Below are 21,709 nucleotides of genomic sequence, written 5' to 3'. Positions count from 1 at the left end.
TCAGCCAGTTCATGGTGGAATCAAAGAGGGATCACTGGGTAGCAGCCAAACATGTTCTTAGGTATTTATAGGGAATAGTTGATTATGGCCTCTTATACACCAAGGGGAAGGATATCAGGTTGAGTGGATTTATAGATGCAGATTGGGAAGGAAGTTCAGTGGATCAAAAAAGTACCTCTAGGTACTGTTTCAACATTGGATCATGAATGACCTCTTGGTGTAGTAGGAAATAGAAGTCCATTGCACTGAGCTCATACAAGGTAGAATATATGGCAGCTAGCACAACTTCGTGTGAGGCCATATGGATTAGAAAATTGTTGGTAAATCTGTTCAAAAGAAATATGGAGGCCACCAAGATCATTTGTGATAATTAGAGTTGTATCAAACTCTTTGAGAATCTAGTATTCCATGATAGGTCGAAGCATATTGATATCTGGTGTCATTTTGTCAGAGATTGTGTCCAACGAGGAGCTATACAGTTGAGCTACACTCCTACAGGGGAACAAGTGGCAAATATACCAAGGCCCTTAGAAATTCAAAGTTTGACTACGTCAGGGAAAATATGGGGATGGTAAAGAACCCCTTTCAGAAGTAGTGTGTTAACAACATGAATGAAGTGGGAGTTGCAGTGTAGATGCAGTGTTGGGAGAAAGGACCACAAGCAGCAAAAATGCAGATGGAGTTGCAATGTGAATGCAATGTTGGGAGAAAGGACCAGCAACAGGACAGATGTAGAGGAAGCTATTGTACAGATATAGCAATGGCAATAGTAGAGTCATGGGCAATAGTATAGGATGCAGTAGTGCAAAGGATGCTGGGCAAGGAGGCTTAACATTAACATAGGGATCGATGCCGGATGATTAGTGTGATACTCAGTAAGGAGTATTACTAGAGCACAGTCCTCACTAAGAGGGAGTGTTGATTTGGGGTAGCATCAGATGTGCTCTAGCCACAAAATTTGGTGAAGAGGTTGGGGCACATGAGATGTACAATACCCAGAAAGGATTTTGGCATATTCTAAATAGTTCAGGATATATTAAAATAATTAATATTTTTAATGGAGACCCCAAGTCTAAACTTAGAGAGAATAAAATATTAATGTGTATTACTATGAAAATGTGTTAGAATGGTCTAAAAGACATGGATCAAGCCAGATCTAATCTTACTCGTTGATTAGGGACTTAATCTCAACCATTGATTTGTCAACAAGAAAAGTATAAGAGGAGGCTTGAGGGTCACTTGGAGAACACACTGAGGGAGACCAGTGAGTTCAATTTTTGGAGCAGGGTTTGCTAAGAAATTGAACCGGTGTTATGGAGAGCAGTCGGGAGGCAGCAAGTACGGAACAGAGAGATGGTATATCAGTGCAGAGGTAGGAGAGGCAGATGCAAAGCCAAAGGAATCCATGCAGAGGCAGCAAAGACTGCGCAGAGCTAGAAGGGCCTGCATCATCCACGCAGAGGCTGCAGGAGTGATGCAGAAGGCTAAAGAGGTTGTGCAGAGCCTCAGTAGGCTAACACAGATGGTTTCAAGCTAATTTAGAGGGTTTCAGGCTGACGTAGAGGTTAGTAGGACCTACGCTGGACTCAGAAGAATTGCTAGAAATTTGTCTATCTCTGGGTAAGCCTGTTTGGCACTCTGTTGTGCTAGAAAATTGTTGAATAATAAAAATCCTCCCTTGCTACACCAGTTTTCCCACATTGGGTTTTTTCCAGGGACATTAGTCCAAAATAACTGTGTCAATGTGTGCATATGTTTATTTCTGTATTACGGTGTGATATTTGCAGCAATATTTATTTTAATGTTTGTTGAAGTAATTTCATGAATAACTTATGATGAAATAAGTAGGAAAAGTAAATCAGTTTCTATAGTGATAGAATTTTCACATCATGGTCCTCTGCAATTATAGTAGATCAACTGTCCCCGACCACTGCTAGGTCCTCCTCTGCCGCGGCCTCTTCGATGCCCCTGAAAGCCTATCCATGCCATCCTCGCGCTCTGGTCAGGGGGTCGCATTTCTGCCTGTACTGTATAGGCGGGTGTTCTATCCATCATCAATTCATACATTTTGAAGTTGTTCTCATCATGCCCTACCGACTTACAGAAGTTGCAAAACAGTTGCTGCGGTGTTTGTACAAACTTCTGCAACAAATGACAGTTATTCGTGGCATGTTTTCTTGCTACCGGATATATAATGCACCACAATGCAGGCCCTATGCTTGGTCTTGCCTAAGCTTCTGGTCTCAAAGGCATTAGTCCTCCTCCTGCAATATAGTTTGCAAATATCAGGCAATGGTCTTTGTCATGCCCCTCACCCTTGCATTTAGACACCATACCTCTTCGCGCACCTCTAATCGAACTGTTCTGTCCTACTTCAATCTTTGCATCTCAAGGAAAAGATTTTTCAGTTGCACATAGATCTGCTGAACCCCCAGATTTGGATCTTGTATCAGTGTTTCATTCAGTCTCATTGCAATCCCCAAGGCCTTTACCTGAGTCTTTATCTTCTGTTGTGATAGCGCAACCCTTAGGTGAGGTAGGAGAGAAGCCACAAACCGTTCACGATGTTGTCTGTCTGTTAAGTTCATGTTAGCTTTGTGGATTTTACACTTCAACCTGTGACCTAATTCCCAAGGTGTCTCACCTGGTTGCATCGCAATTTCCTTGAACCCCACAATTGACTGTGCCTTAGATTTAGGCCTACTGAATTCTTTATTCAGTGCAGTCTTGATGTCTTCCACTCCAGCATTCAGGTTATCATTAGAGTACTTGATGTACCAGGTTAGCGCACGATCCTACAGAGCACTAACTAGGGTTGCCTTCTTCATTTTATCATCTATAACACCTTGAGCTTCCCGTACAGCTTTTACCATGAACCAAAACTGGTTCGAGCCTCATTTGTCAAGCCTTTGAACAAAGGCAACTTTATTGAATTTGCCATACTAAACTACGGTGGAGGTGGAGGTGGTACGGGTGAAGTCGCAGGCGATGGTGGTGAAGTTGGAGGTGGAGTGGGTGGAGGTGGCAGTCGCGGGAATCCTTGTCTTATTAACTGAATAACACTTTGTGGAGAAACCTGCGCTATTCCCTCTTCGTCACCTCGCAAAGGTGAAATCAATGGACTATATTCAGGACCCTTTCTTCCTTCGTTCCTGTAAGTTTTTCTGCTTCGTGTAGCTCCAAACATCAAGGTAGCTGCATAACCCACTTTTCACACAATAACATTTTAATCCAGGTATTCAAAGATTTCAAGTACTTACCTCGCGGTCCTTTGAAAAAGTGTTGCTCCACCTCGTTGTAGCTGACTGAGGTATCAACCGTGAATTCAGTCACATATCCTCCTAGGATGCGATTGAGCTAATGATCAATAGCGCGGTCGATCGTATCCTTAGATTCTTCCAATGTCCACTCTAGCTGCAAGGTCCAAACAATAGGACCGTCAAGTTTCCACCTTCCCTGGCTATCTGCTAGCTTCGCAATCCACTCGTATAGCTCAATCGGAAAGGAACAAAAAAATATCTCGTGTATTTCTGTATATAGGTACCTGTCCAGCCACTATTCCTTTGTCAGCCGTGGACTTCTGTCCTCCCACGCTGCGTATTCATGGACCTTCATATCCAACTAGTCTCTGATCTCTTTCTTAGTTGGATTCTAGTAATACGACATCAGACATCTCTTATGCAGATTTTGGTCCCAAAAATGGAACCATTTGTTAGCTTGTTGGGGCCTGACCTAGGTTCTGCATTAATTAGCCAAACAAATCCCTACACTACTGGCTCTTTCAGCATCATTCCGCAGAGTGTAGACTGAAGTCTCACTCGAAGCAGTATGGGGGGATGCTGGAACGAAGTTTCTGCACCCTGAGATGGTCGTGATGTTGGTTTATCCCTTCTAGTCCTGCTTTCGCGCAGCTAGTTAATTTCTAGTGCTCTAGCTGCCTAACCCCTTATTCCTCCCTTCGATACCTCCACGAAAGGGTACGACTGACCTTCATGCAGCCCTAACCCTCGGTTAAGATACTTTTGTGTTGTTAAGGCAACATTTTGCACAGGTTCCCTAGTTATCTTAAGGATCTTAGTTATCTTATTAATCAATAATAGTTAACACCACATAAACAGATGTTCTTACTTGTGTTCACTTAATCAACGTAATTACATACATTCACACATCATATAAGCATTATAAATGATATTCATACACAATATGAAAAGTTGCATTAACCGAAACAAAGACACAAAATTTGTAGAATAATTCTCTCTATTGATATCTTCAAGTGATTATAGACTCTATCCACCCTGTGCACACAGCTACAAGGGTCTGTGCACTCAGCTTCGGACTTCCACCCTAGGCCTTTGCACACTCAGCTACAGAGCCTCTACCTACATTACGACTCAAAACTTAGACTCCTTTCTTCAAAGATATGACTCTCTAAGACTTAACTGAACTACCTAGAGCTTACATACTTAGCTCCTTTTATACAATCCCATGGTCCGTGGACCATGGGTAGATCTTTTACAACCAACCTTACTTTACAAAAATAAGGGCGAACAACCCTTTATGACTCATGACACCTTCACACTCTAAAACCACAAAATGTGGAGTCTTTACAAGTTTATTACAAAATTCGACCCAAAACATGGGCTTTTAGCCCAAAAACTATCCTTGGGGGATCCCGTTCCCAATAGTGAGCACAGTAGTGAGAGAAGTTTTGGAAGCAAAAGTATAGAGAAAGAAATCTTTGCCAAAGTTTAGGTTCTACAACATAGGCACTTCTGCTATAGCTTGCATGATATGGGTGAACGTGTCCCTGAACATTGTCTAAGTAAATCCTCTCTGCAGACAAAGATGATCCATCTAGCCCAATGAGTGGGACTAGAAACCTACCTGACAATCTATTGGACACTTTCCTAAGTTACAATTTAAAAGAGAGACGAAGAAGATGGCCTACCTCATTCTGACTCTATCTCATCATCCTTTATTGAATACCTTGAATCACCCGTGTCACGGTTTCGTTCCTGCTATTCAAAACATCTATACAGATGTACAAGAGATCAAGACACAACAAGGCATGCAAATACAAATAGCACATTCGAAAGTAACCTACTTAACAGATCAAGGAGTGTTAAGACAAATGATACATAAACATACACATTTATGGAAAATGAACCAGTAGTTGTATATTAATAGAATAATGAAAGAAGCATACAACCAAGCCTTGATGTCAATAGGCTCTCCTTGAATGAATTTCCAAGTCCAAGCTAGGCTCTCTAATCACTCCTTATCCAAGCCAAATGAGTAGCATATAGGCACAATCTTAGCATAAGGGTGCAAATAGACAAAGACCAACCATTTGAGAATGGGAAAAGATGAATATATAGCCAGGGAAAGGGAGTTAGGATCTCTCCAAAGATAGGAGAAGGTCCTCATCTCAAGGTGGTAGGTCATAGGGATAAGACCAAAAGTCCAAGTTGAGAGAAATCGACCTCATCCACGCCGAACAACCTCCAACTCATCGCTCTGGAAGCTTCTATATCACGAAGCTTCTCATCCTCTTTTGGAAAATTTCCTTTTAGGGATCATCGTGGGTATACAAGCAAACAGAGCGATGGCATCACGGGTCTAGTGTAGTGAAACTAGCAACCATTGTGGTTTTCAGTATCATAAGAGCAATGATTCTAAAATTAGGGTTTTAGAACCATTTCCTTCATGGGAAGCTCAAGGCATTTTCCAATCAGTGTTTTAGGGAGGATCTGAGTTGTATATCTGAATGAATACACTGCATGATGATCATGTTTCAGGCACTTTGGGGTATGTCACAGGGAAGTGTGGGAGGTGTGAAAAAATATTGTGTAACAGATGCCCCCTAAAGCATGATGGAAAAACAAGGAGTTATGTCTGAGATGCTTTACGAGATTTTGCAAGGATGAGAACAAACACTATCACAAGACCTGCAAATCAAGGATGCATATACATATACATATATGATATCAAAACATGAATCCAGGGTATGGATGCAACCATCTAAATAATAAAGACTGTGTGAAAGGATCCATGGTATGGGTGCAACCATCCAAATAAAAAGGATCATCTGTAAATCTAAGATCCAAGGTATGGACGCAACCATCGAAGATATAAGGATCACCATAAATGTAAAGTCCCATGGTATGGTCATAGCCATCCATATAGTAGAAACATGTGTACAATCATGAATAATACATAACTCCACACAACCTAAGTCATATAAGACAAGACTTAGGTTCTTGCGCTCCATCCCAAGTTGCTCAAAATACAAATTCTAACATGCGAATGAATGTGTCTAAGTTGAACATGCTAGAAATCCACCTGATTACCGACCAATGATGTGGATCGTTAATAGGCACAAGAGACACCACCAGTAATGAAAGTGGTCCTCAAGATATGATAGTACAATCTGTGAATGTGAAAATGAAGCTAAATTCCAACACTCATGGAATCATCTGATCAAAGGCCAATGATGAAAACCTATTGTCAGATGCGAAGAACTTGCCATTAAGGAATGCAAGATCTAAGGTACTGAAAGGGAGTCTATAAGTCATCTTCCTGAATAGTGAACTGAAGTCAATGAGAAATGACTCGTCGAAGGAGGGCCATGATGATTCCCCATCATTGATACGAAATGAGGAATAAAGTGGAATGAAATGAATAGGATCCAATGCTGTAGCAAAGGGTTAGACAATGTATTTGTAATAGACTGCAGATATGACTTCTCTTGAACATATCAGTGACACAACTCTGAATTGTGGAAACATTTGACTCAACATAGGACCAAGGGTCATAATGATGAAGTGGAATAATCAAATGAGAGGAAAAATGGATTACCCAAATCTAGATGGACAAGTGATGAAGTGGGGATATCCCAAACCCGACACGAGAAACATATGAGTGTCATGTTCAAGAGAGACATTCTGCCTATACAAGAGATGTTTCACTTTCACTTTTCCCCCCACTATTTCTAGTGAGTACCTCTTTATTTTTACACAAGCTTGAAGAGTATACCATATTCTTGTCATATAAGTTCATCCTTCGGATGATTCCATCCTAGTAAGTTTTATGAGTCCTAATAAGGAGAAAATTGGGCTCGTCATGGTGACAAGTATTTTGTCATTTAATTTTTACAAGTCCGGTGGAAGGATAACCCGGTATCTTTTTCATATTTAGAGAGTTTGAAAAAGAAAATTCCATAATGTCCCTTTTTGTAATTTTTCCCTCGAACTCGAAAAGGTAGAAAACAATATTCGAGAGAACCTCTTGATCATGTCAACCAAGGTGTTCCTCTTTCGTAAATAGTCAATCCCAGCCCGAAAAAGGGGTAAACGTATATTGAGATGACATCAATTCATTTAATTTAATGAATTTGGAGTGACAAGTACTCGACAATATTTTCATGTTTCAAGAGTCAAAAAAGAGTTGAAAGATGACTCCTCTTGGAGGAACGAGTGGTATAAAAGGATAGAAAATGGTTTTGGTAATGATGGAACTACTAAAAACATGTAAAGTTCAAGAGGTTGGCTGATAAGACCACTCATCGTAGATGTTCCTTAGGAAAGGGAAAAAAACCAAGTGGAAGCATATGAGCAGCCAAAGAGAAACCAAGGCTCATCTAGCAAAACAGGCTGATAAAAAAACAATCACGAGATGTAAAGTAGGAATGGTTTCATTTTTACACAAGCTTGAAACATGGGAAACTATGCTTGAGTATACTTGAAGATGGTTTCATTTTTCAAAAGCTTGAAACATGAGAAAAAATATGCTTGGGTTTGGTTTCATTTTTACACAAGCTTGAAACAAAGATAAACTATGCTTGACATAAGTTTACATGCCCCCAGCATAATGACTCAATTCAAGGAAAATGCCCCCTAAGCATCATTTCATTCACCTAATTAGGCTATTGGTTACTAACAGGTAGGTGGAATGAAGGTTCACTTATGAGAACAAGTGAAAGACTCGATTGGGATTTTACGAGATCTAATCAAAGACTCGAATTGGAAGGGGATTTATTTCATTTTTTAATAAGCTTGACATAGGAAAAGAACCATGCTCATCACACCTTGTCTCATTTTTTTAATGAGCTTGACACAAGTGAAATAACTTTTCTCATGGATACCTATTTCATTTTTTAACAAGGTTGACATAGTAAAAGAACTATCCACATTACCCTTGTTTCATTTTTACCGAGCATAACACAAGACAAGGAACTCTGCTCCAAACCCTTGATCATTGACCAAAAGAGGTCATGGCTTCCAAGAGGTTCTCATGAGATGGGAGAACAACACTCTGGAAGGGATGCATATCCAGGGATCCAGATGAAAAATTGGGCTCCAATGCCCCCAGTACATGGTGTACTACATCACCTACTAGATCATCAGTAGAGGTAGGCATGGAACAGGTGGCCACATAATTAACCTGTGGTGGAGGTGATACGACTTGCAAATAAGAACAACTTAGGGATGATGGTTGATTGGGAGTTGATTCAAGACCAATGAATGTAAGTTGATCAATGATCACAATGATTCCTTCATGTAGGAAACACATCACTCGAAAGAGGGAGAAAACAAGAGCTCCCATGATGTAAACATAGTCACGGCCAAAGAGTAGATTAAAATATAAAGGGCCTTGGACAACCATCATGTCTATATAGACAATATTTCCTCCCAAAGTAATAGGAACTTAGGAAGGATCCCTAATGATTGACTGGTTTCTCTATTAAAAGCTAACAGATTCTGGGTGATGATGACAAGCTGAGGAGAACCTAAAGCTTGCCAAGCAGTTGAGGACAGAATGCTAACAGATGCACCCTGATATATGACTATTCTAGGGACGACCATATGGTAAGCATGTACTGTAATCCAGAAAGACAAGATGATATCCTGCCAGTCGACTCAAATCAAAAGAAGTGACCAAAATACTCGGAGGGAGTGTCGTAGGAACATGAGAACTACCCTCTTTCTCTATGGGAATAGGAGAAATACTTTCATGCACCTTGGGAATGAGAGGATTTCCCTCTAGTTCCTTCAAAACTAAAGAAATGAGAAGAACTTGAGCAGTATGAGGTTCACTCTCTACCGGAAAGGTATGGTTAACTGAAGGTGGAGTCAATTCTACCATTTTCTCAACCAATGGTTGGTCGAGAACAGACTTACGAGACTCAGTTTCAGAGAGGGTGGGGTTGACCAAAGATGACTTTTGATCAAACACTAGATCAACTAGTCAAGGATCAGAGGAAAGCTTTCGATACCCAGTCGAAAGATGAGGTTGAGAAGCTGTAAGGTTTTCCAACTCTTTGGAAGCTTCATCCATAAGAGGAAAAATTTGAATGGGATGATTACCTTCACACAACTTACAAGGAAATTTGACTTTTCCCTTTTTCCCATGAGCTTTACTATTACTAGTTGAAGGTTTATCACCAGCGTGATTGCCAGAGGCTGATTGCAAAGGTCGATGTGAACCTGTAGACCATACTTCTAAGACCTTGGGAATACCAGGAAAATTCTGAAGAAGGTGGTCACCCTTACATAACATGCAATGGAATTTTACTTTCTAGGGCGGGTTGGAAGACTTTTCTACATCAGTTGCATCTGTAGGAATGATTGCTTGGTTTCCCCCTTTCTTATTTTTCTTCTTATTCTTTGTCCTCTTCTTGTTATTCTTAGCTTCCTGGTTACTAAAACCAAGACTTTCACTGGGCGAAGAGGAAGAACAAGGTGAAGAAATAGGTGAATAAGGCGAGGGGTCAAATTTAGGATCAACATGAGGTTGATGTTGTTCAGGTGGAGGAGAACTCTGCTGAAAAGAAGTTTGGACACTTGGAATCACCGAGGTCGAAAACAACCAAACTAGTAGACCAATGGTCAATCTAGGAAGGGATAATGTTGCCATATAGGGAGCACCAGTATTTCCAAAAGAAGGAAAATAACTAGGATTGCCATCAAAGGGGTTACCTTGACTAGTACACCGAGGAAATGTTGCCATCAGTATCAACATAAGTTCTGCTAAGGAGTATTTCCACAGGAAGGATGTTTTTCCACAGTTAATTAATTGATTTTATAATTTAACAAAACAAAATAAAAGAGGGGTAAACTAGGCAAGAGGGTTTTCCAAGTATCCATGAACTACAATATACAACCCAGGTGAAACCAAAAAATTAACATATGATGGCCAATCTCCGCGAATGTTGTGTTCGGTGTATCACATTTACAAGGCGGCTGACTCGGTTACCTGTGGCTAAAAGATAACAACCTAGTGGGATCTCCCAATACATACACAATGGTACGGGGAGCACAAGTCCATGTTAGTGTTGTCTAATGTAGAACTATTCAATGAGAGCATCCCTATATACTTTTCATACTAAAGTGCCTCTGATATACCCAAAAGTACTGGATAACCTTTTATATACTTCCATATTGGGACGAGATTTCACCCCGGGAATCACTGCAGGCACTTAACGATAGCTGCTATGTTTAAAGATGCCAGAACATGTCTCTAGCCTAGACCTCTCGATATTTGCATTAAATTCCAAATGATCCTTAGGTCAATTGAGGTAAAGTTTAAGTTAATCTTCAATTCAGTTTTGGTTTTGGGCTTAAAACGATGTCACCTGAATCCCTAAGATGCAGCTGTATGAGAAAAGGAAATTTTCCACTTCAATGAAAGCTAGACTAACCAAGGGAAGAAATTTCAATCAATAATGCATCAAACAAAATGCATCATGCAAAATCCATTCCACTAACTTTCTCTTTCGTCTTCCAAATGCAATGCCAAAAGTAAAAATGATTTTTACTTTTCACTATCCTAAATGCAACTTTTTCGAAAGAAAAACTATTTTGAATTTACTAACATGAATTTATATGAATTATGCTTTTCTTTTCGTTTTCAATGATTTGATGCACCTAATACAATATTTAGCTTTCAATCACCAAAAATGTGATCTATTTTCAATGATGAATCTAAAAAAATAAATTTTCAATGCAACTAATCTAATGCATTTTCACGAAAAGTAAATTTCGAAATACAAGCTAAAACAAATGCAAAATGATGTTTCCAATGATTTCCACAAAAAATAACACTCAATCAATCAGAAAAACAAACATCTCAATAACACCAACAAGAAGCAAGTGATGACCAATTGACTAGAAACCATAGAACTCAATCAAATTTCACTTCAAAGCCAATGAGACAAATTTTGCAAATTAATCAAGACAATCAATCAAAAACACTGAAAAATCCAAGCATACAAGATAGGAAAAGACCTTAGGGGCCAAGAAACACTGGATTCTAAAGAAGAAACCTTACAAATTCTCACATTCAAGGATCATCACTACGTTATATACCCAAACTCGTGATAATTGGGTTATCATCAATACTTTGCATAGCCAAACCCGCGATGGTTGGGGTTATCAGATTTCAACACAACCAAACAATGAAGAATTTGTTTTTCATCACGACTATATAGGTAAAAACTAGAAATGCCATCACAACTATTAGAGATAAACCTACGATGGTCATTGGTCATCAACACTACTTTGTATAGAAAAAGTATTCTTGATCTCCATCGCGATTGTAAAGGTAAAAACTAGTGATGCCATTGCGACTGTTAGAGCTAAACCAGATGTGGACAAGAAATATAGGAAAAAAAAAAACATATTCCAAGAAAAAATCTAAACTTAACACTCTAAGGCAATAATCAGTGATGGTGTAAACCCAGACTGATGCAGACAAGCCAAGAAATCGACGGTTGGTCTAACTAGTCATAGGATATGATTGAAGGAGTGGATGGAAAGAATTATAGCCTCCCTAGTGGAGTCACCATTTTGTTGTCTAGGTAAATCCTCTCTACAGACATGGATGATCCCTCTAGCCCAATGAGTGGGACTAGCAACCTACGTGATAATCTACTAGACACTTCCCTAAGTTACAATTGAAAAGAGAGATGAAGAAGATGGCTTACCTCGTTTTGACGCTATCACATCATCCTTTGTTGAATACCTTGAATCACTTACGTCACAAGGCATGCAAATAAAAATAGCATATTCAAAAGTAACCTACTTAATAGATCAAGGAGTATTAAGGCAAAGGATACATAAACATACACATTTGTGGAAAATGAACCAGCAGTTGCATATTAATAAAATAAAAGAGGAAGCATACAACCAAGCCTTGATGTCAATAGGCTCTCCTTGAATGAATTTCCAAGTCCAAGCTAGGCTCTCCAGGCACTCCTTCTCCAAGCCAAATGAGTATCATATAGGCATAGTCTTAGCATAAGGGTACAAATAGACAAAGACCAACCATTTGGGAATGGGAAAAGATGAATATATAGGTAGGGAAAGGGAGTTAGGATCTCTCCAAAGATAATAAAAGGCCCTCATCTCAAGGAGGTAGCTCATAGGGAGAAGACCAAAAGGCCAAGTTGAGAGAACTCGACCTCATCCATGCCGCAAAACCTCCATCTCGTCGCTCTGGAAGCTTATAGATTATGAAGCTTCTCATCCTATTTTGGAAAATTATCTTTTAGGGATCATCAAGAGTATAAAAGTAAACAAAACGATGGCATCGTGGCTCTAGTGTAATGCAACTAGCAACCATCACGGTTTTTAGTATCATAAGAGTGATGATTCTAAAATTAGGGTTTTACAGCCATTTCCTTCAGGTGAAGCTCAAGGAATTTTCCAATCAGTGTTTTAGGGAAGATATGAGATACATATCTGAATGAGTACACTGCATAATGGTCATATTTTGGGCACTTTGGGGTATGTCACAGGGAAGTGCGGGAGGTGTGACAAAATTCTGTGTAATAGGATGTAGGGTCTGAAATGCTTCACCATCTTGTACACTATGTATGCTTGTTTGTCCATGGTGGGATAGTTGAGTTTGGGTCCTTGCATGCTAGTGTTCATGAAGGATATGGGTTTCTCATTATTCATCTCGTCCTTTTGAGTGAGCACAATAGTGAGAGAAGTGTCGGAAGCAAAAGTATAGAGCAATAAATCTTTGGTCAAGTTTGGGTTCTATATCATGGGCACTTCTACTATAGATTTCTTGATATGGGCAAATGTGTCCTTTTCTATCTTTCCCCAACTGTAGAATATGTCCTCCTTGATCATCTCTTGGATGGGTTTGACAATCTACGCATAATTAGAGATTAACTTTATGAGGAAGTTGATCTTCCCTAGGAATACTGCATGGCTTTCCTGTTCACAGGGTGACGAATCTCTGTGATGGTCTGAACTCTATCTGGATCTACCTTGATCTGAGTGTTGGCAATTATGTGTCCAAATAGGTTTCCCTCAAACACTACGAATATGCTTTTCTTGGGATTCAAGGATATCCCTTAAAGTGGTTCTGCAATCCATACAGCTTCTCGAGTGATACCACACCCTTGGGTATGACATTTCCTTTGCTTACATCAGCTGCATCCTACAAAGAATGCTCATGCTCGTTCTAATTTATTGCTATATCCTTGACGACGTCAATGTTGGCCATGAAATGCATTATTTGTTTATCTCATAAAAAATGCATAAATTAGTGATGTTATCTAGGATAGATAGCTTATATAAAATTTCAAAATAAAATCTATCCCTTAATGGTGTCATCCTAGTAGCTGCATCTTCCAAGGCATCTGGAGATGCATTATGCATTCTTGGTACAAAAATAATATTAAAAGCTTGGAATTGAGAGATGAGTCAACATACCTCTTGTTGACAACCTTAATATGGGGTGTCACACAATGTATGTGGTTACGTACCTGATGTACCACGACCACTTTGATCAAAACAACGTTGAGGATGATTGCTTTCTATAAGCCCAAGATGAGTGCTTCATACTCGGCGACATTGTTCATGAAATCAAACTCCAAGCAGATAGAGATTAAGTGTTTCCTCTGCAATGGGTATGTTACGACACGACCGGCTCTAGATCCCTCCTGCATATTGGAATCGTCAAAGTACATGGGCCACATATCATCTGTACAAGGACCACTTGCCACACTAGTACTACTATGTTATGAAACTAGCTCAAGAAAAGATAGAAAAGAGAGATCAATGCCTTAGAATTCAGCCTCTTCAAGGGGGCAACCTCCTTTACATTACACAAATGAGAAATTATTGGATGATACAAATGAAAAGACCTCCTTTCTATATATAGGAGTCTAAGGGGTCATAACATAATCAGAGCCGACATAACAATAATAATGTAAGGGCACAATAATAACAATAGTGGGCTTCTATGGGGCACAATAGTAACAATATGGGTACTACATGGGTACATCAATATAATAAGTGGGTTGTAATAATAACAATAAGGGGTTACATTAGTAGTATAGGGGCCTAACATGCCCCTCTCCTTCAAAAAGCGTTGTCCTCAACGCTTGAGTGGTTCTTGATGCTATTGTATAAAATTATTGTCCTCCCATGTGGAATCTTTAGCAGGTAAGTTCTTCCACTTGATGAGATACTCTAAAATTGATCGATTTCGTAGCTGTCGGGTTCTTGTTTCTGTTACTGCTCCAGGTTCCAATATGATTTTTCCTTCCTCTTCAATTTCTGGCAATATTGTTTGAATTGGGATCTTTTGCAACTTTTGAATAAGTGGCCATACTTCTTCGTCCTTCTTCCATTCATCCCTTGCTTCGTTTATCCAATCTGGATGGATAATAGAAATAGCATAAAACAATGCTTCCACATCCTCATCCTTGAAGAGTCTTCCCATTCGGTAAGGTCGCCATTTTTTAAGTGAATGTAGTATTGCAAACATTTCCTTCTCATAAATAGCTTGCTTGAGATGTAGCAGTAAAAATACCCAATCACCTACATCAAAACATTTTTCACTACGATGTTGATCTACCTATTGTTTCATTTGATCTTGCACCGAAGTGGCGTTATCCTTTAAAATTTGGAGAACTTGTTGTTGATGCTCGATGTGATCTTTCACTGCTTGAACCTTTTTCTTCTTGATATGTCCTTCTATCTCTAGAGTTTGAGGAGTGGTAATTTCTTCCAATCCTTTACAAGATATGGTCGGATTCATTTCTTGATGCTCGATGTGATCTTTCACTTCTTGAACATTTTTCTTCTTGATATGTCCTTCTATCTTGATAGTTTGAGGAGTGGTAATTTCGACCAATGAATTACAAGATATGGTTGGATTCATTTCTTCTTTCTCGATGTGATCTTTCACTTCTTTCACATTTTTCTTCTTAATATGTCCTTCTATCTTGAGAGTTTGAGGAGTGGTAATTCTTGCCAATGCTTTACAAGATATGGTCTAATTCATTTCTTCTTTCTCTGGGGTGGGATCTTGGCGTATATCTTCTTCTTTTGATGTTTCTTGATCCCTCTTCCTCCTCTTCATATTCTATGTAAAATAATTTCTTCTCAGCACACTTATGACCTTTAGTGCATTTGCTATCACAATTGTAACAAAGGCCTTTTTCTCTTTTTTCTTCCAATTGTTGTGGTGTAGCTCTTGTAGGTTGTGGAAGGCTAGGAGAAACAACACTTCCATCTTTATAGTTGTGAGGGGTATGCTTCCTGGTTTCCATAATTTTTCTTTCCACTATGTCACAAAGGCCTTTTACTCTTTCCAATTGTTGTGGTGTTGCTCTAAAGACGGTGTTACTCTTTGTATCCTCATAATGTGCTATCATTTCCTCCGTGAAAATTGACCACGTAACAAGTTGTTTACGAGAACAAAGCCCTTCATACCATAAAAATTGATCTGGTTCTAAATATGAAGATGCAATACATACCTTTTGTAACAGTGGTACACCATGTAGATCAAAATATTGCTCCATCTGAAGTATCCAATTTACGGGATCCTTGCCATCAAACTTCCTCATCTTGTTTTTTCTTGATTTTAGGAGCTCGATCTTGAAATGACTGTAACTATGTATTTTCGGATCTTTAAGTTCTGAAATTGCAATTTGTGGTAGCCCTATTTGTTCTCTTTCCAATGCCACCAGTCTAATCCAAATTGTATTCTCCAAGAAAGAGTTATACACAATCTCCCAAGTTGACCTGATTATAGACCTTTCTAGAAGAGCTAACTTGTATGAAGTGCCACGTGTCACTGTTTCGACCTTTGGCTCTGAAAAATATCTACAAGAAAACATAGTCTTTTTGCTTTCTATACCTTCTTATGAAATTTCAATCCGATGCTCAGAGAGAAAGTTATGATGATTTTTCCCAGGTCACCTGTTTGGAATGTAATTTAGGAGTCTGCAAAATGACCAACTTCCTCAGATGATATCTCCACAAATATAGCGCGAAAAGCTCTGAAATTTGGAATCGAGCTTCAGTTCGATCTTGTCTCAAATGGGTTTTTTTTTTTAGATTCTGAAACATCACAAAAAAAAAATTATAACGAAAATTCCACGATGACCTGTTTGGAGCAGCGAAACCCTAGAATCCAAAGCTCTGATACCAAATGTTATGAAACCAGCTCAAGAAAAGATAGAAAAGAGAGATCAACGCCTTAGAATTCAGCCTCTTCGAGGGGGCAACCTCCTTTACATTACACAAATGAGCAATTCTTGGATGATACAAATGAAAAGACCTCCTTTCTATATATAGGAGTCTAAGGGGTCATAACATAATCAGAGCCGACATAAAAATAATAATGTAAGGGCACAATAATAACAATAGTGGGATTCTATGGGGCACAATAGTAACAATATGGGCACTAAATGGGTACATAAATATAATAAGTGGGTTGTACTAATAACAATAAGGGGTTACACTAGTAGTATAGGGGCCTAACATACTATCACTACTACTACTACTATTACAAACTACTGTGCAAGTTTCATTCTCACCATTTGGGCAGGGAAGGAGACCCAACTGTGTGTTTTGTGGGGTCGGGGACGGTTGTGTAGATAACACCCCAACTATGTCTCCAAAAATCAATTTCCGAACATCAGTTATGTGAAAGCCAATAGTTCATTTTTTCTATTCAAGGGAGTCACATGGTGTCTCATATAACTTTCTAACAACACCCAGATCTGATTATTTTTGCCCTTGTACGAAAGCCATAAGTGTGACCAGTCAATAGAAAAGTAGCCTTGCAGCTTGCTGGACCAATCTCTGCTCAGTAGTACTTCGTATGCTTCTGGGATGTGCACAACAACAATGTTAATGCACTGATGAACTCGTCCGCCAGACGACAACCTGATGATCACATTCCCGAGTTCACCAATGGATGGTACACATGTTCTGTCAAGTTAGATGATATGCACACTTGTGCTACTCCATTGAGTGTTGATCTTCTTAGCAATGGAAAGTGATATGACATTGATAGACGTGGAAGAATCAACCAAACAGTTGTGAACATTGAAATTAAATATTTTGAATCATAACAAAAATGGTGGGTAGAGCGAGTTCACCTCTTCCAAATGGAATGCGTGAAGAATGGATGCAAGTGTGTCAGGAGACTTACACAATCCCTTGTTGGAAGAGGTTGTGCTTCCTGTAGAGGTCTGCCCAAATGCTTGTAGAAGAATTTCCCACTGACTCATGATCTTGGTTAACTCATACAAAGATATGTTCACACGAGTCTTCTTCATGTCTTCTAAAATGCTATAATCCAGAGTGGGGAGACTCACCTAGGTGTTCGTGGGTGGAATTATGTTCATGTTGTCTGGTGGGTTGCTTTTTTCTTTGCTACTCATGGGCGTATGATTGTTGTAGTCATATTCCTAGACTTGCTCTAATTTTTATATGTTGATGTGACCAGTGGACCTACTTCCCTTAGTATGTCCAGTGTTATTTTATCTCTTGGTATCTCAATCATAGCGGAGCCCCCTTGGCTTCTAAAGTTATATTGGTTGTTCTGATTTGGGGCCAGACTGTCACTCAGAGGATCCTTCTCTGTGGTCGTCTTATGGGAAGTGAGAATGCATTGATACATGTTGACCACATGCCTAGAACTTGGGGCTTCATCAGATGCAACAAATTCTTCTTCTTCTTTGTGGTCAGAATCAACTTGCTCATTAACTGTGATGTTATGATAGAACTGTGTAGCCATGGTCCTCATTCCACAGTTCCATTATGTGCATGTTCTTTCTCAATTCTTTTCATGATGAAACGCGCAATACAAATCTATCGCGAGCTGGTCAAGGTTGAGCACTAAATTTGAGCTTTACGCAAATTTGGCTAGCTGGATGTTGCTGCTGCCTAAAGATATGTTCTTCTTCTGTGGGTACTGTTAGCTCTGCTACATACTTCGAGATTTGAGGGTCAAATACATGTCTGATCATGCTGGTTATGCCTACAAAGGACCCGTATCAGTCGTCCTTCTCTTACCCCTTTCATTCTGCTCACATTCTCCTAACTCCCACCATCTCTATTTTTCCCTTCATACCCGGCATAAACCTCTGTTTCTTTAAGCCCCAAGTGCTAAGCTTAAGATCCCATGGCTCCATATCCATGTGACCCCATCCCTCCATAACCCTTTGCCGCCTTTTAATCTTAGCCATTGATCCTCGACACCATGATCCAATGGCCCTCCCGTCACATCAATCGAACCAACATGTGCAACTAAACCCCGCCGTCCGATCGCCTACCGCGCGATCCAACGACATTTGCTCCTCCCGCACCCGTGAGTTGCCCGTGCTTTAACTCGTGATCAAATCGGTTTCTGCTACCATGCGTTGCACAATGATTGTGATTGTGAGCCCTCGTACGTTTACTGCTTTCCCCCCCAAAGGCAGTGCGATAAATACCGCTCACCACCAAAACCATCCTCCCCGCCCGTTAACCTCCGCGCACCTTCGACGCCTGATGACTGTTGGATCTACCTGCTCGAGATCCAACGGCCCGCGTTTCTCTGCCTTCGTATCTCCTGATACCCTCCGCCGACTGATTCTCGCCGTCGATCTACGCGATCCAACGGCCGATCTTCCCCCTTCTGTTCATCCATACTGCCCACGTCCATAGCCATTCCATGCATTCGAAGGACAAAGGTGGTCAGCATCCAGTACTCTGCACAGTTACTTCTCAACCACCATCTTCAACAAATAGCATGGCCAAGAAGGAAAGGTACAGAGCTGAGTAGGTAGACACATTCAACAGTTATGGAATTCTATTGTCTACGACACTCCACTTGCTCGAGAAGTACAATAGAGAATCCACAGAAGATCAATTTTGTTCACTACAGCAAGCAATTGCACTCAGAAGTTCTGCCAAGTAGTTAAAGCGGTTGGTGGTCCATGATGACCCCTCCATGTCTAGTATAGCAGAACACTTTTGTAATAAAACTCTATATAAACCCAAAAAACAGATGTAATCAGGGTTGATGGTTCTTGTTTTGATGTAAGGTTCAACTTCTAAAGACTGTAACTGCTTTGATACTTGCAGCGTCTCGTCTTCATTTTCAGCTAATACAAGATTCTTTTGCTGTTAATTGCTCACTTTCCATCTTTTTTCTGTTCTGGGTTGTGCTTGATATGCATTCTTCTTGAACTCTTGATGTTTAGCATTAGAGGGGTTATCATCCCACCTCTGTGTTATAATCTTGCATGTATCAGTGGATGTATTGATTAGGTTTCTTTTCACTTAGTGACAGAGAGCTGTCATCTTGTATGTGAACTAGGCAATTAGATTTGTAGACCTCTTTTATTGGTTGCAGCCGGCCATCACAGGGTCCTGTGCATCTGCTGGTGTGGTCAGTATTCTCCATATTCACCCAATCCTTAAACTATGAGTAATTTGTGGTCTAAAGCCTTGTAGTCTAGGGGTGTTCATGCATGTCTGGAGTCAAGCAAAGTAGGAGTGGTTATCTAGCTTGAATATGCATCATTCCTTCCATTCATCCATTTCCAACATTGAGTTGAGTTTATGATGTCCCGAGCATCTCTGAGCTACAACCTAGGAGAGTTTCTTGGGGTGATAATAGGTACCTAGAAGGCCTATTTCTTACGGTTGTCTCAGTCATCCGTTGTTTGAGTTCAACAACTTCGGTAGTCAGGGACTTGATGAGACGAGTAAGGCTCTCGGTGTCACTTGATTCCTTTTCCTTAGCCTTACTCAAAGAGGCTTGATATCTTTTGCCCATGTCCTTGGAGTCCTTAAAGGATTCACGTTTGCAATGAGTCCAGTAGCATGCAGGTCTTTCTCCACGATAATAGCCTCTTCACAATTTTTTATCAGGGTTGTTTTTGCAGCTCGCTTGACGAACTCCAAAATACTAGTCAGTATTGAAGACATGTAGTAGTCGATGGTGATGGAGTCACGAGGTTTAGTGTCTATTAAGAACATGTTTAGAATTTGGATAAACCTCTTCTTGAGATCTTTTAACTTCTCCTTCTGCTCCATCTTAAGACTACCCAACTCCTTTAGCAACATGACAAAGGTCTTGTCTTCTTGCGAACTTTTCAAGAAATATCCTTTTGAACACCCCCTTAGTTCCAGATGGAATTTGGTGGAAGGTTGTGCTACCATACAACTGCTCTTCCATCCAAGGTACATGGGAACAATTTTCATGTAATGTCGTCATAGTGTACCTCGAGCATCTACAGATGTAGGTAGAATGTTTCTAAGTGATCTTCTGCCTTCACTGTTCTGTCAGGGTCATATTTTGTTAAAAGCTTCTCGACATGTATCAGCATCTTGTGTAGGACACAGGGGAATGCCAATGGGCCTTGAGTCACCCTTTCTAGATTTTTCTCTGCCATGTTGTCCTCTTCTTCATCCTACTCCTCTTCTTTAGAATTTGATGGTTCTTCCTCTAAATCTGTTGGTTCTTCTTCGATTCCACCTCATCTGCTTCCTTTGCCTTCGCCTCCTGCATTGGAACTTGAGCCCAAGAGTAAGAGGTTGTCTTCTCCTTCCTTTCGAAAGACTGGAGGTTCCTCTTCTTTTTCCATAGCTTTAGCCAGCTCTTCAAGAGTGGCGAAGATTTCTTCTTCCACAAATGAGATTACCACCCATGTGGGAGTAATATTTTGCTTCCTCTATGAATATGGAAGAGTGTACACTCGTGGAATTAGTCCAAAAACTTTAGTGAATTAACAGGTGATGGGGTGGATAACGTAGATATTCTGATACATAATTTTACTCTCAGGTCTGAGAGGTGATAAATGACCAACTTCAGGGTTGCACATAGGGGAGAGGGAGTGAGAGTTATTGTCTTGAAAAGATGATGGATGAGTTGGGTCAGTGGGAAAATCAGCCATAAACTGCTGGTGGCCCTCCTTCTAGCACCAAAAATGATGATGGTGCTTGACCCACCAACATTCAGGAGATCTCCCTGGTATGAAGTCCCAATTAGACCTCACACTATTTTGTGTAAGATTCCCATCCAGTATGATGTCTCGGTTGCCATTTACTTAGAGATTTTCCTTAGCTCTTGTTGTTCAGCACATGAGAGTGTTATGCTGGTGTCTTCAAAAAAAGAGGTAAGTATGCTTGGTGAGTGTGTAATGTAACTCATTTCTTGGTTCTCATACTGCAAAGGGAGAGAGTAAAGTGAGCCTCTAAGTGAGAGGTAATAGTACCACCCAAGAAGAGACACATGCGAACCAGAAAGGTCTATCCAACATCCAGCGAAATAGTCCACAATGGATGTGGTAGTCATTAAAACCAAAGTGAAGGGGACAACACATACACCACCAATTGGAGTAGTTCACACGGATGTGATGGTCATTATAACTAGAAAAAAATTATGGCATGTCGAGTATCCC

The 21,709-nt window shown here is 40.1% G+C and overlaps 1 pseudogene; it reads right to left on the bottom strand.

The window, feature by feature from the left end:
- LOC149151840 (uncharacterized) overlaps positions 1–18,505 on the bottom strand; it is a 47,060-nt pseudogene extending 28,555 nt beyond the window's left edge.
- Positions 18,506–21,709: the final 3,204 nt, after the last annotated feature.

The sequence above is a fragment of the Pinus tabuliformis genome, chromosome 9 (assembly GCF_031772625.1).
Source record: "Pinus tabuliformis cultivar Carrire ecotype Pingquan chromosome 9, CPIR1, whole genome shotgun sequence".
Lineage (NCBI taxonomy): Eukaryota > Viridiplantae > Streptophyta > Pinopsida > Pinales > Pinaceae > Pinus > Pinus tabuliformis.
Note: the sequence above shows the minus strand (reverse complement) of the source record. Positions and strands in the feature narration are given on the sequence as shown.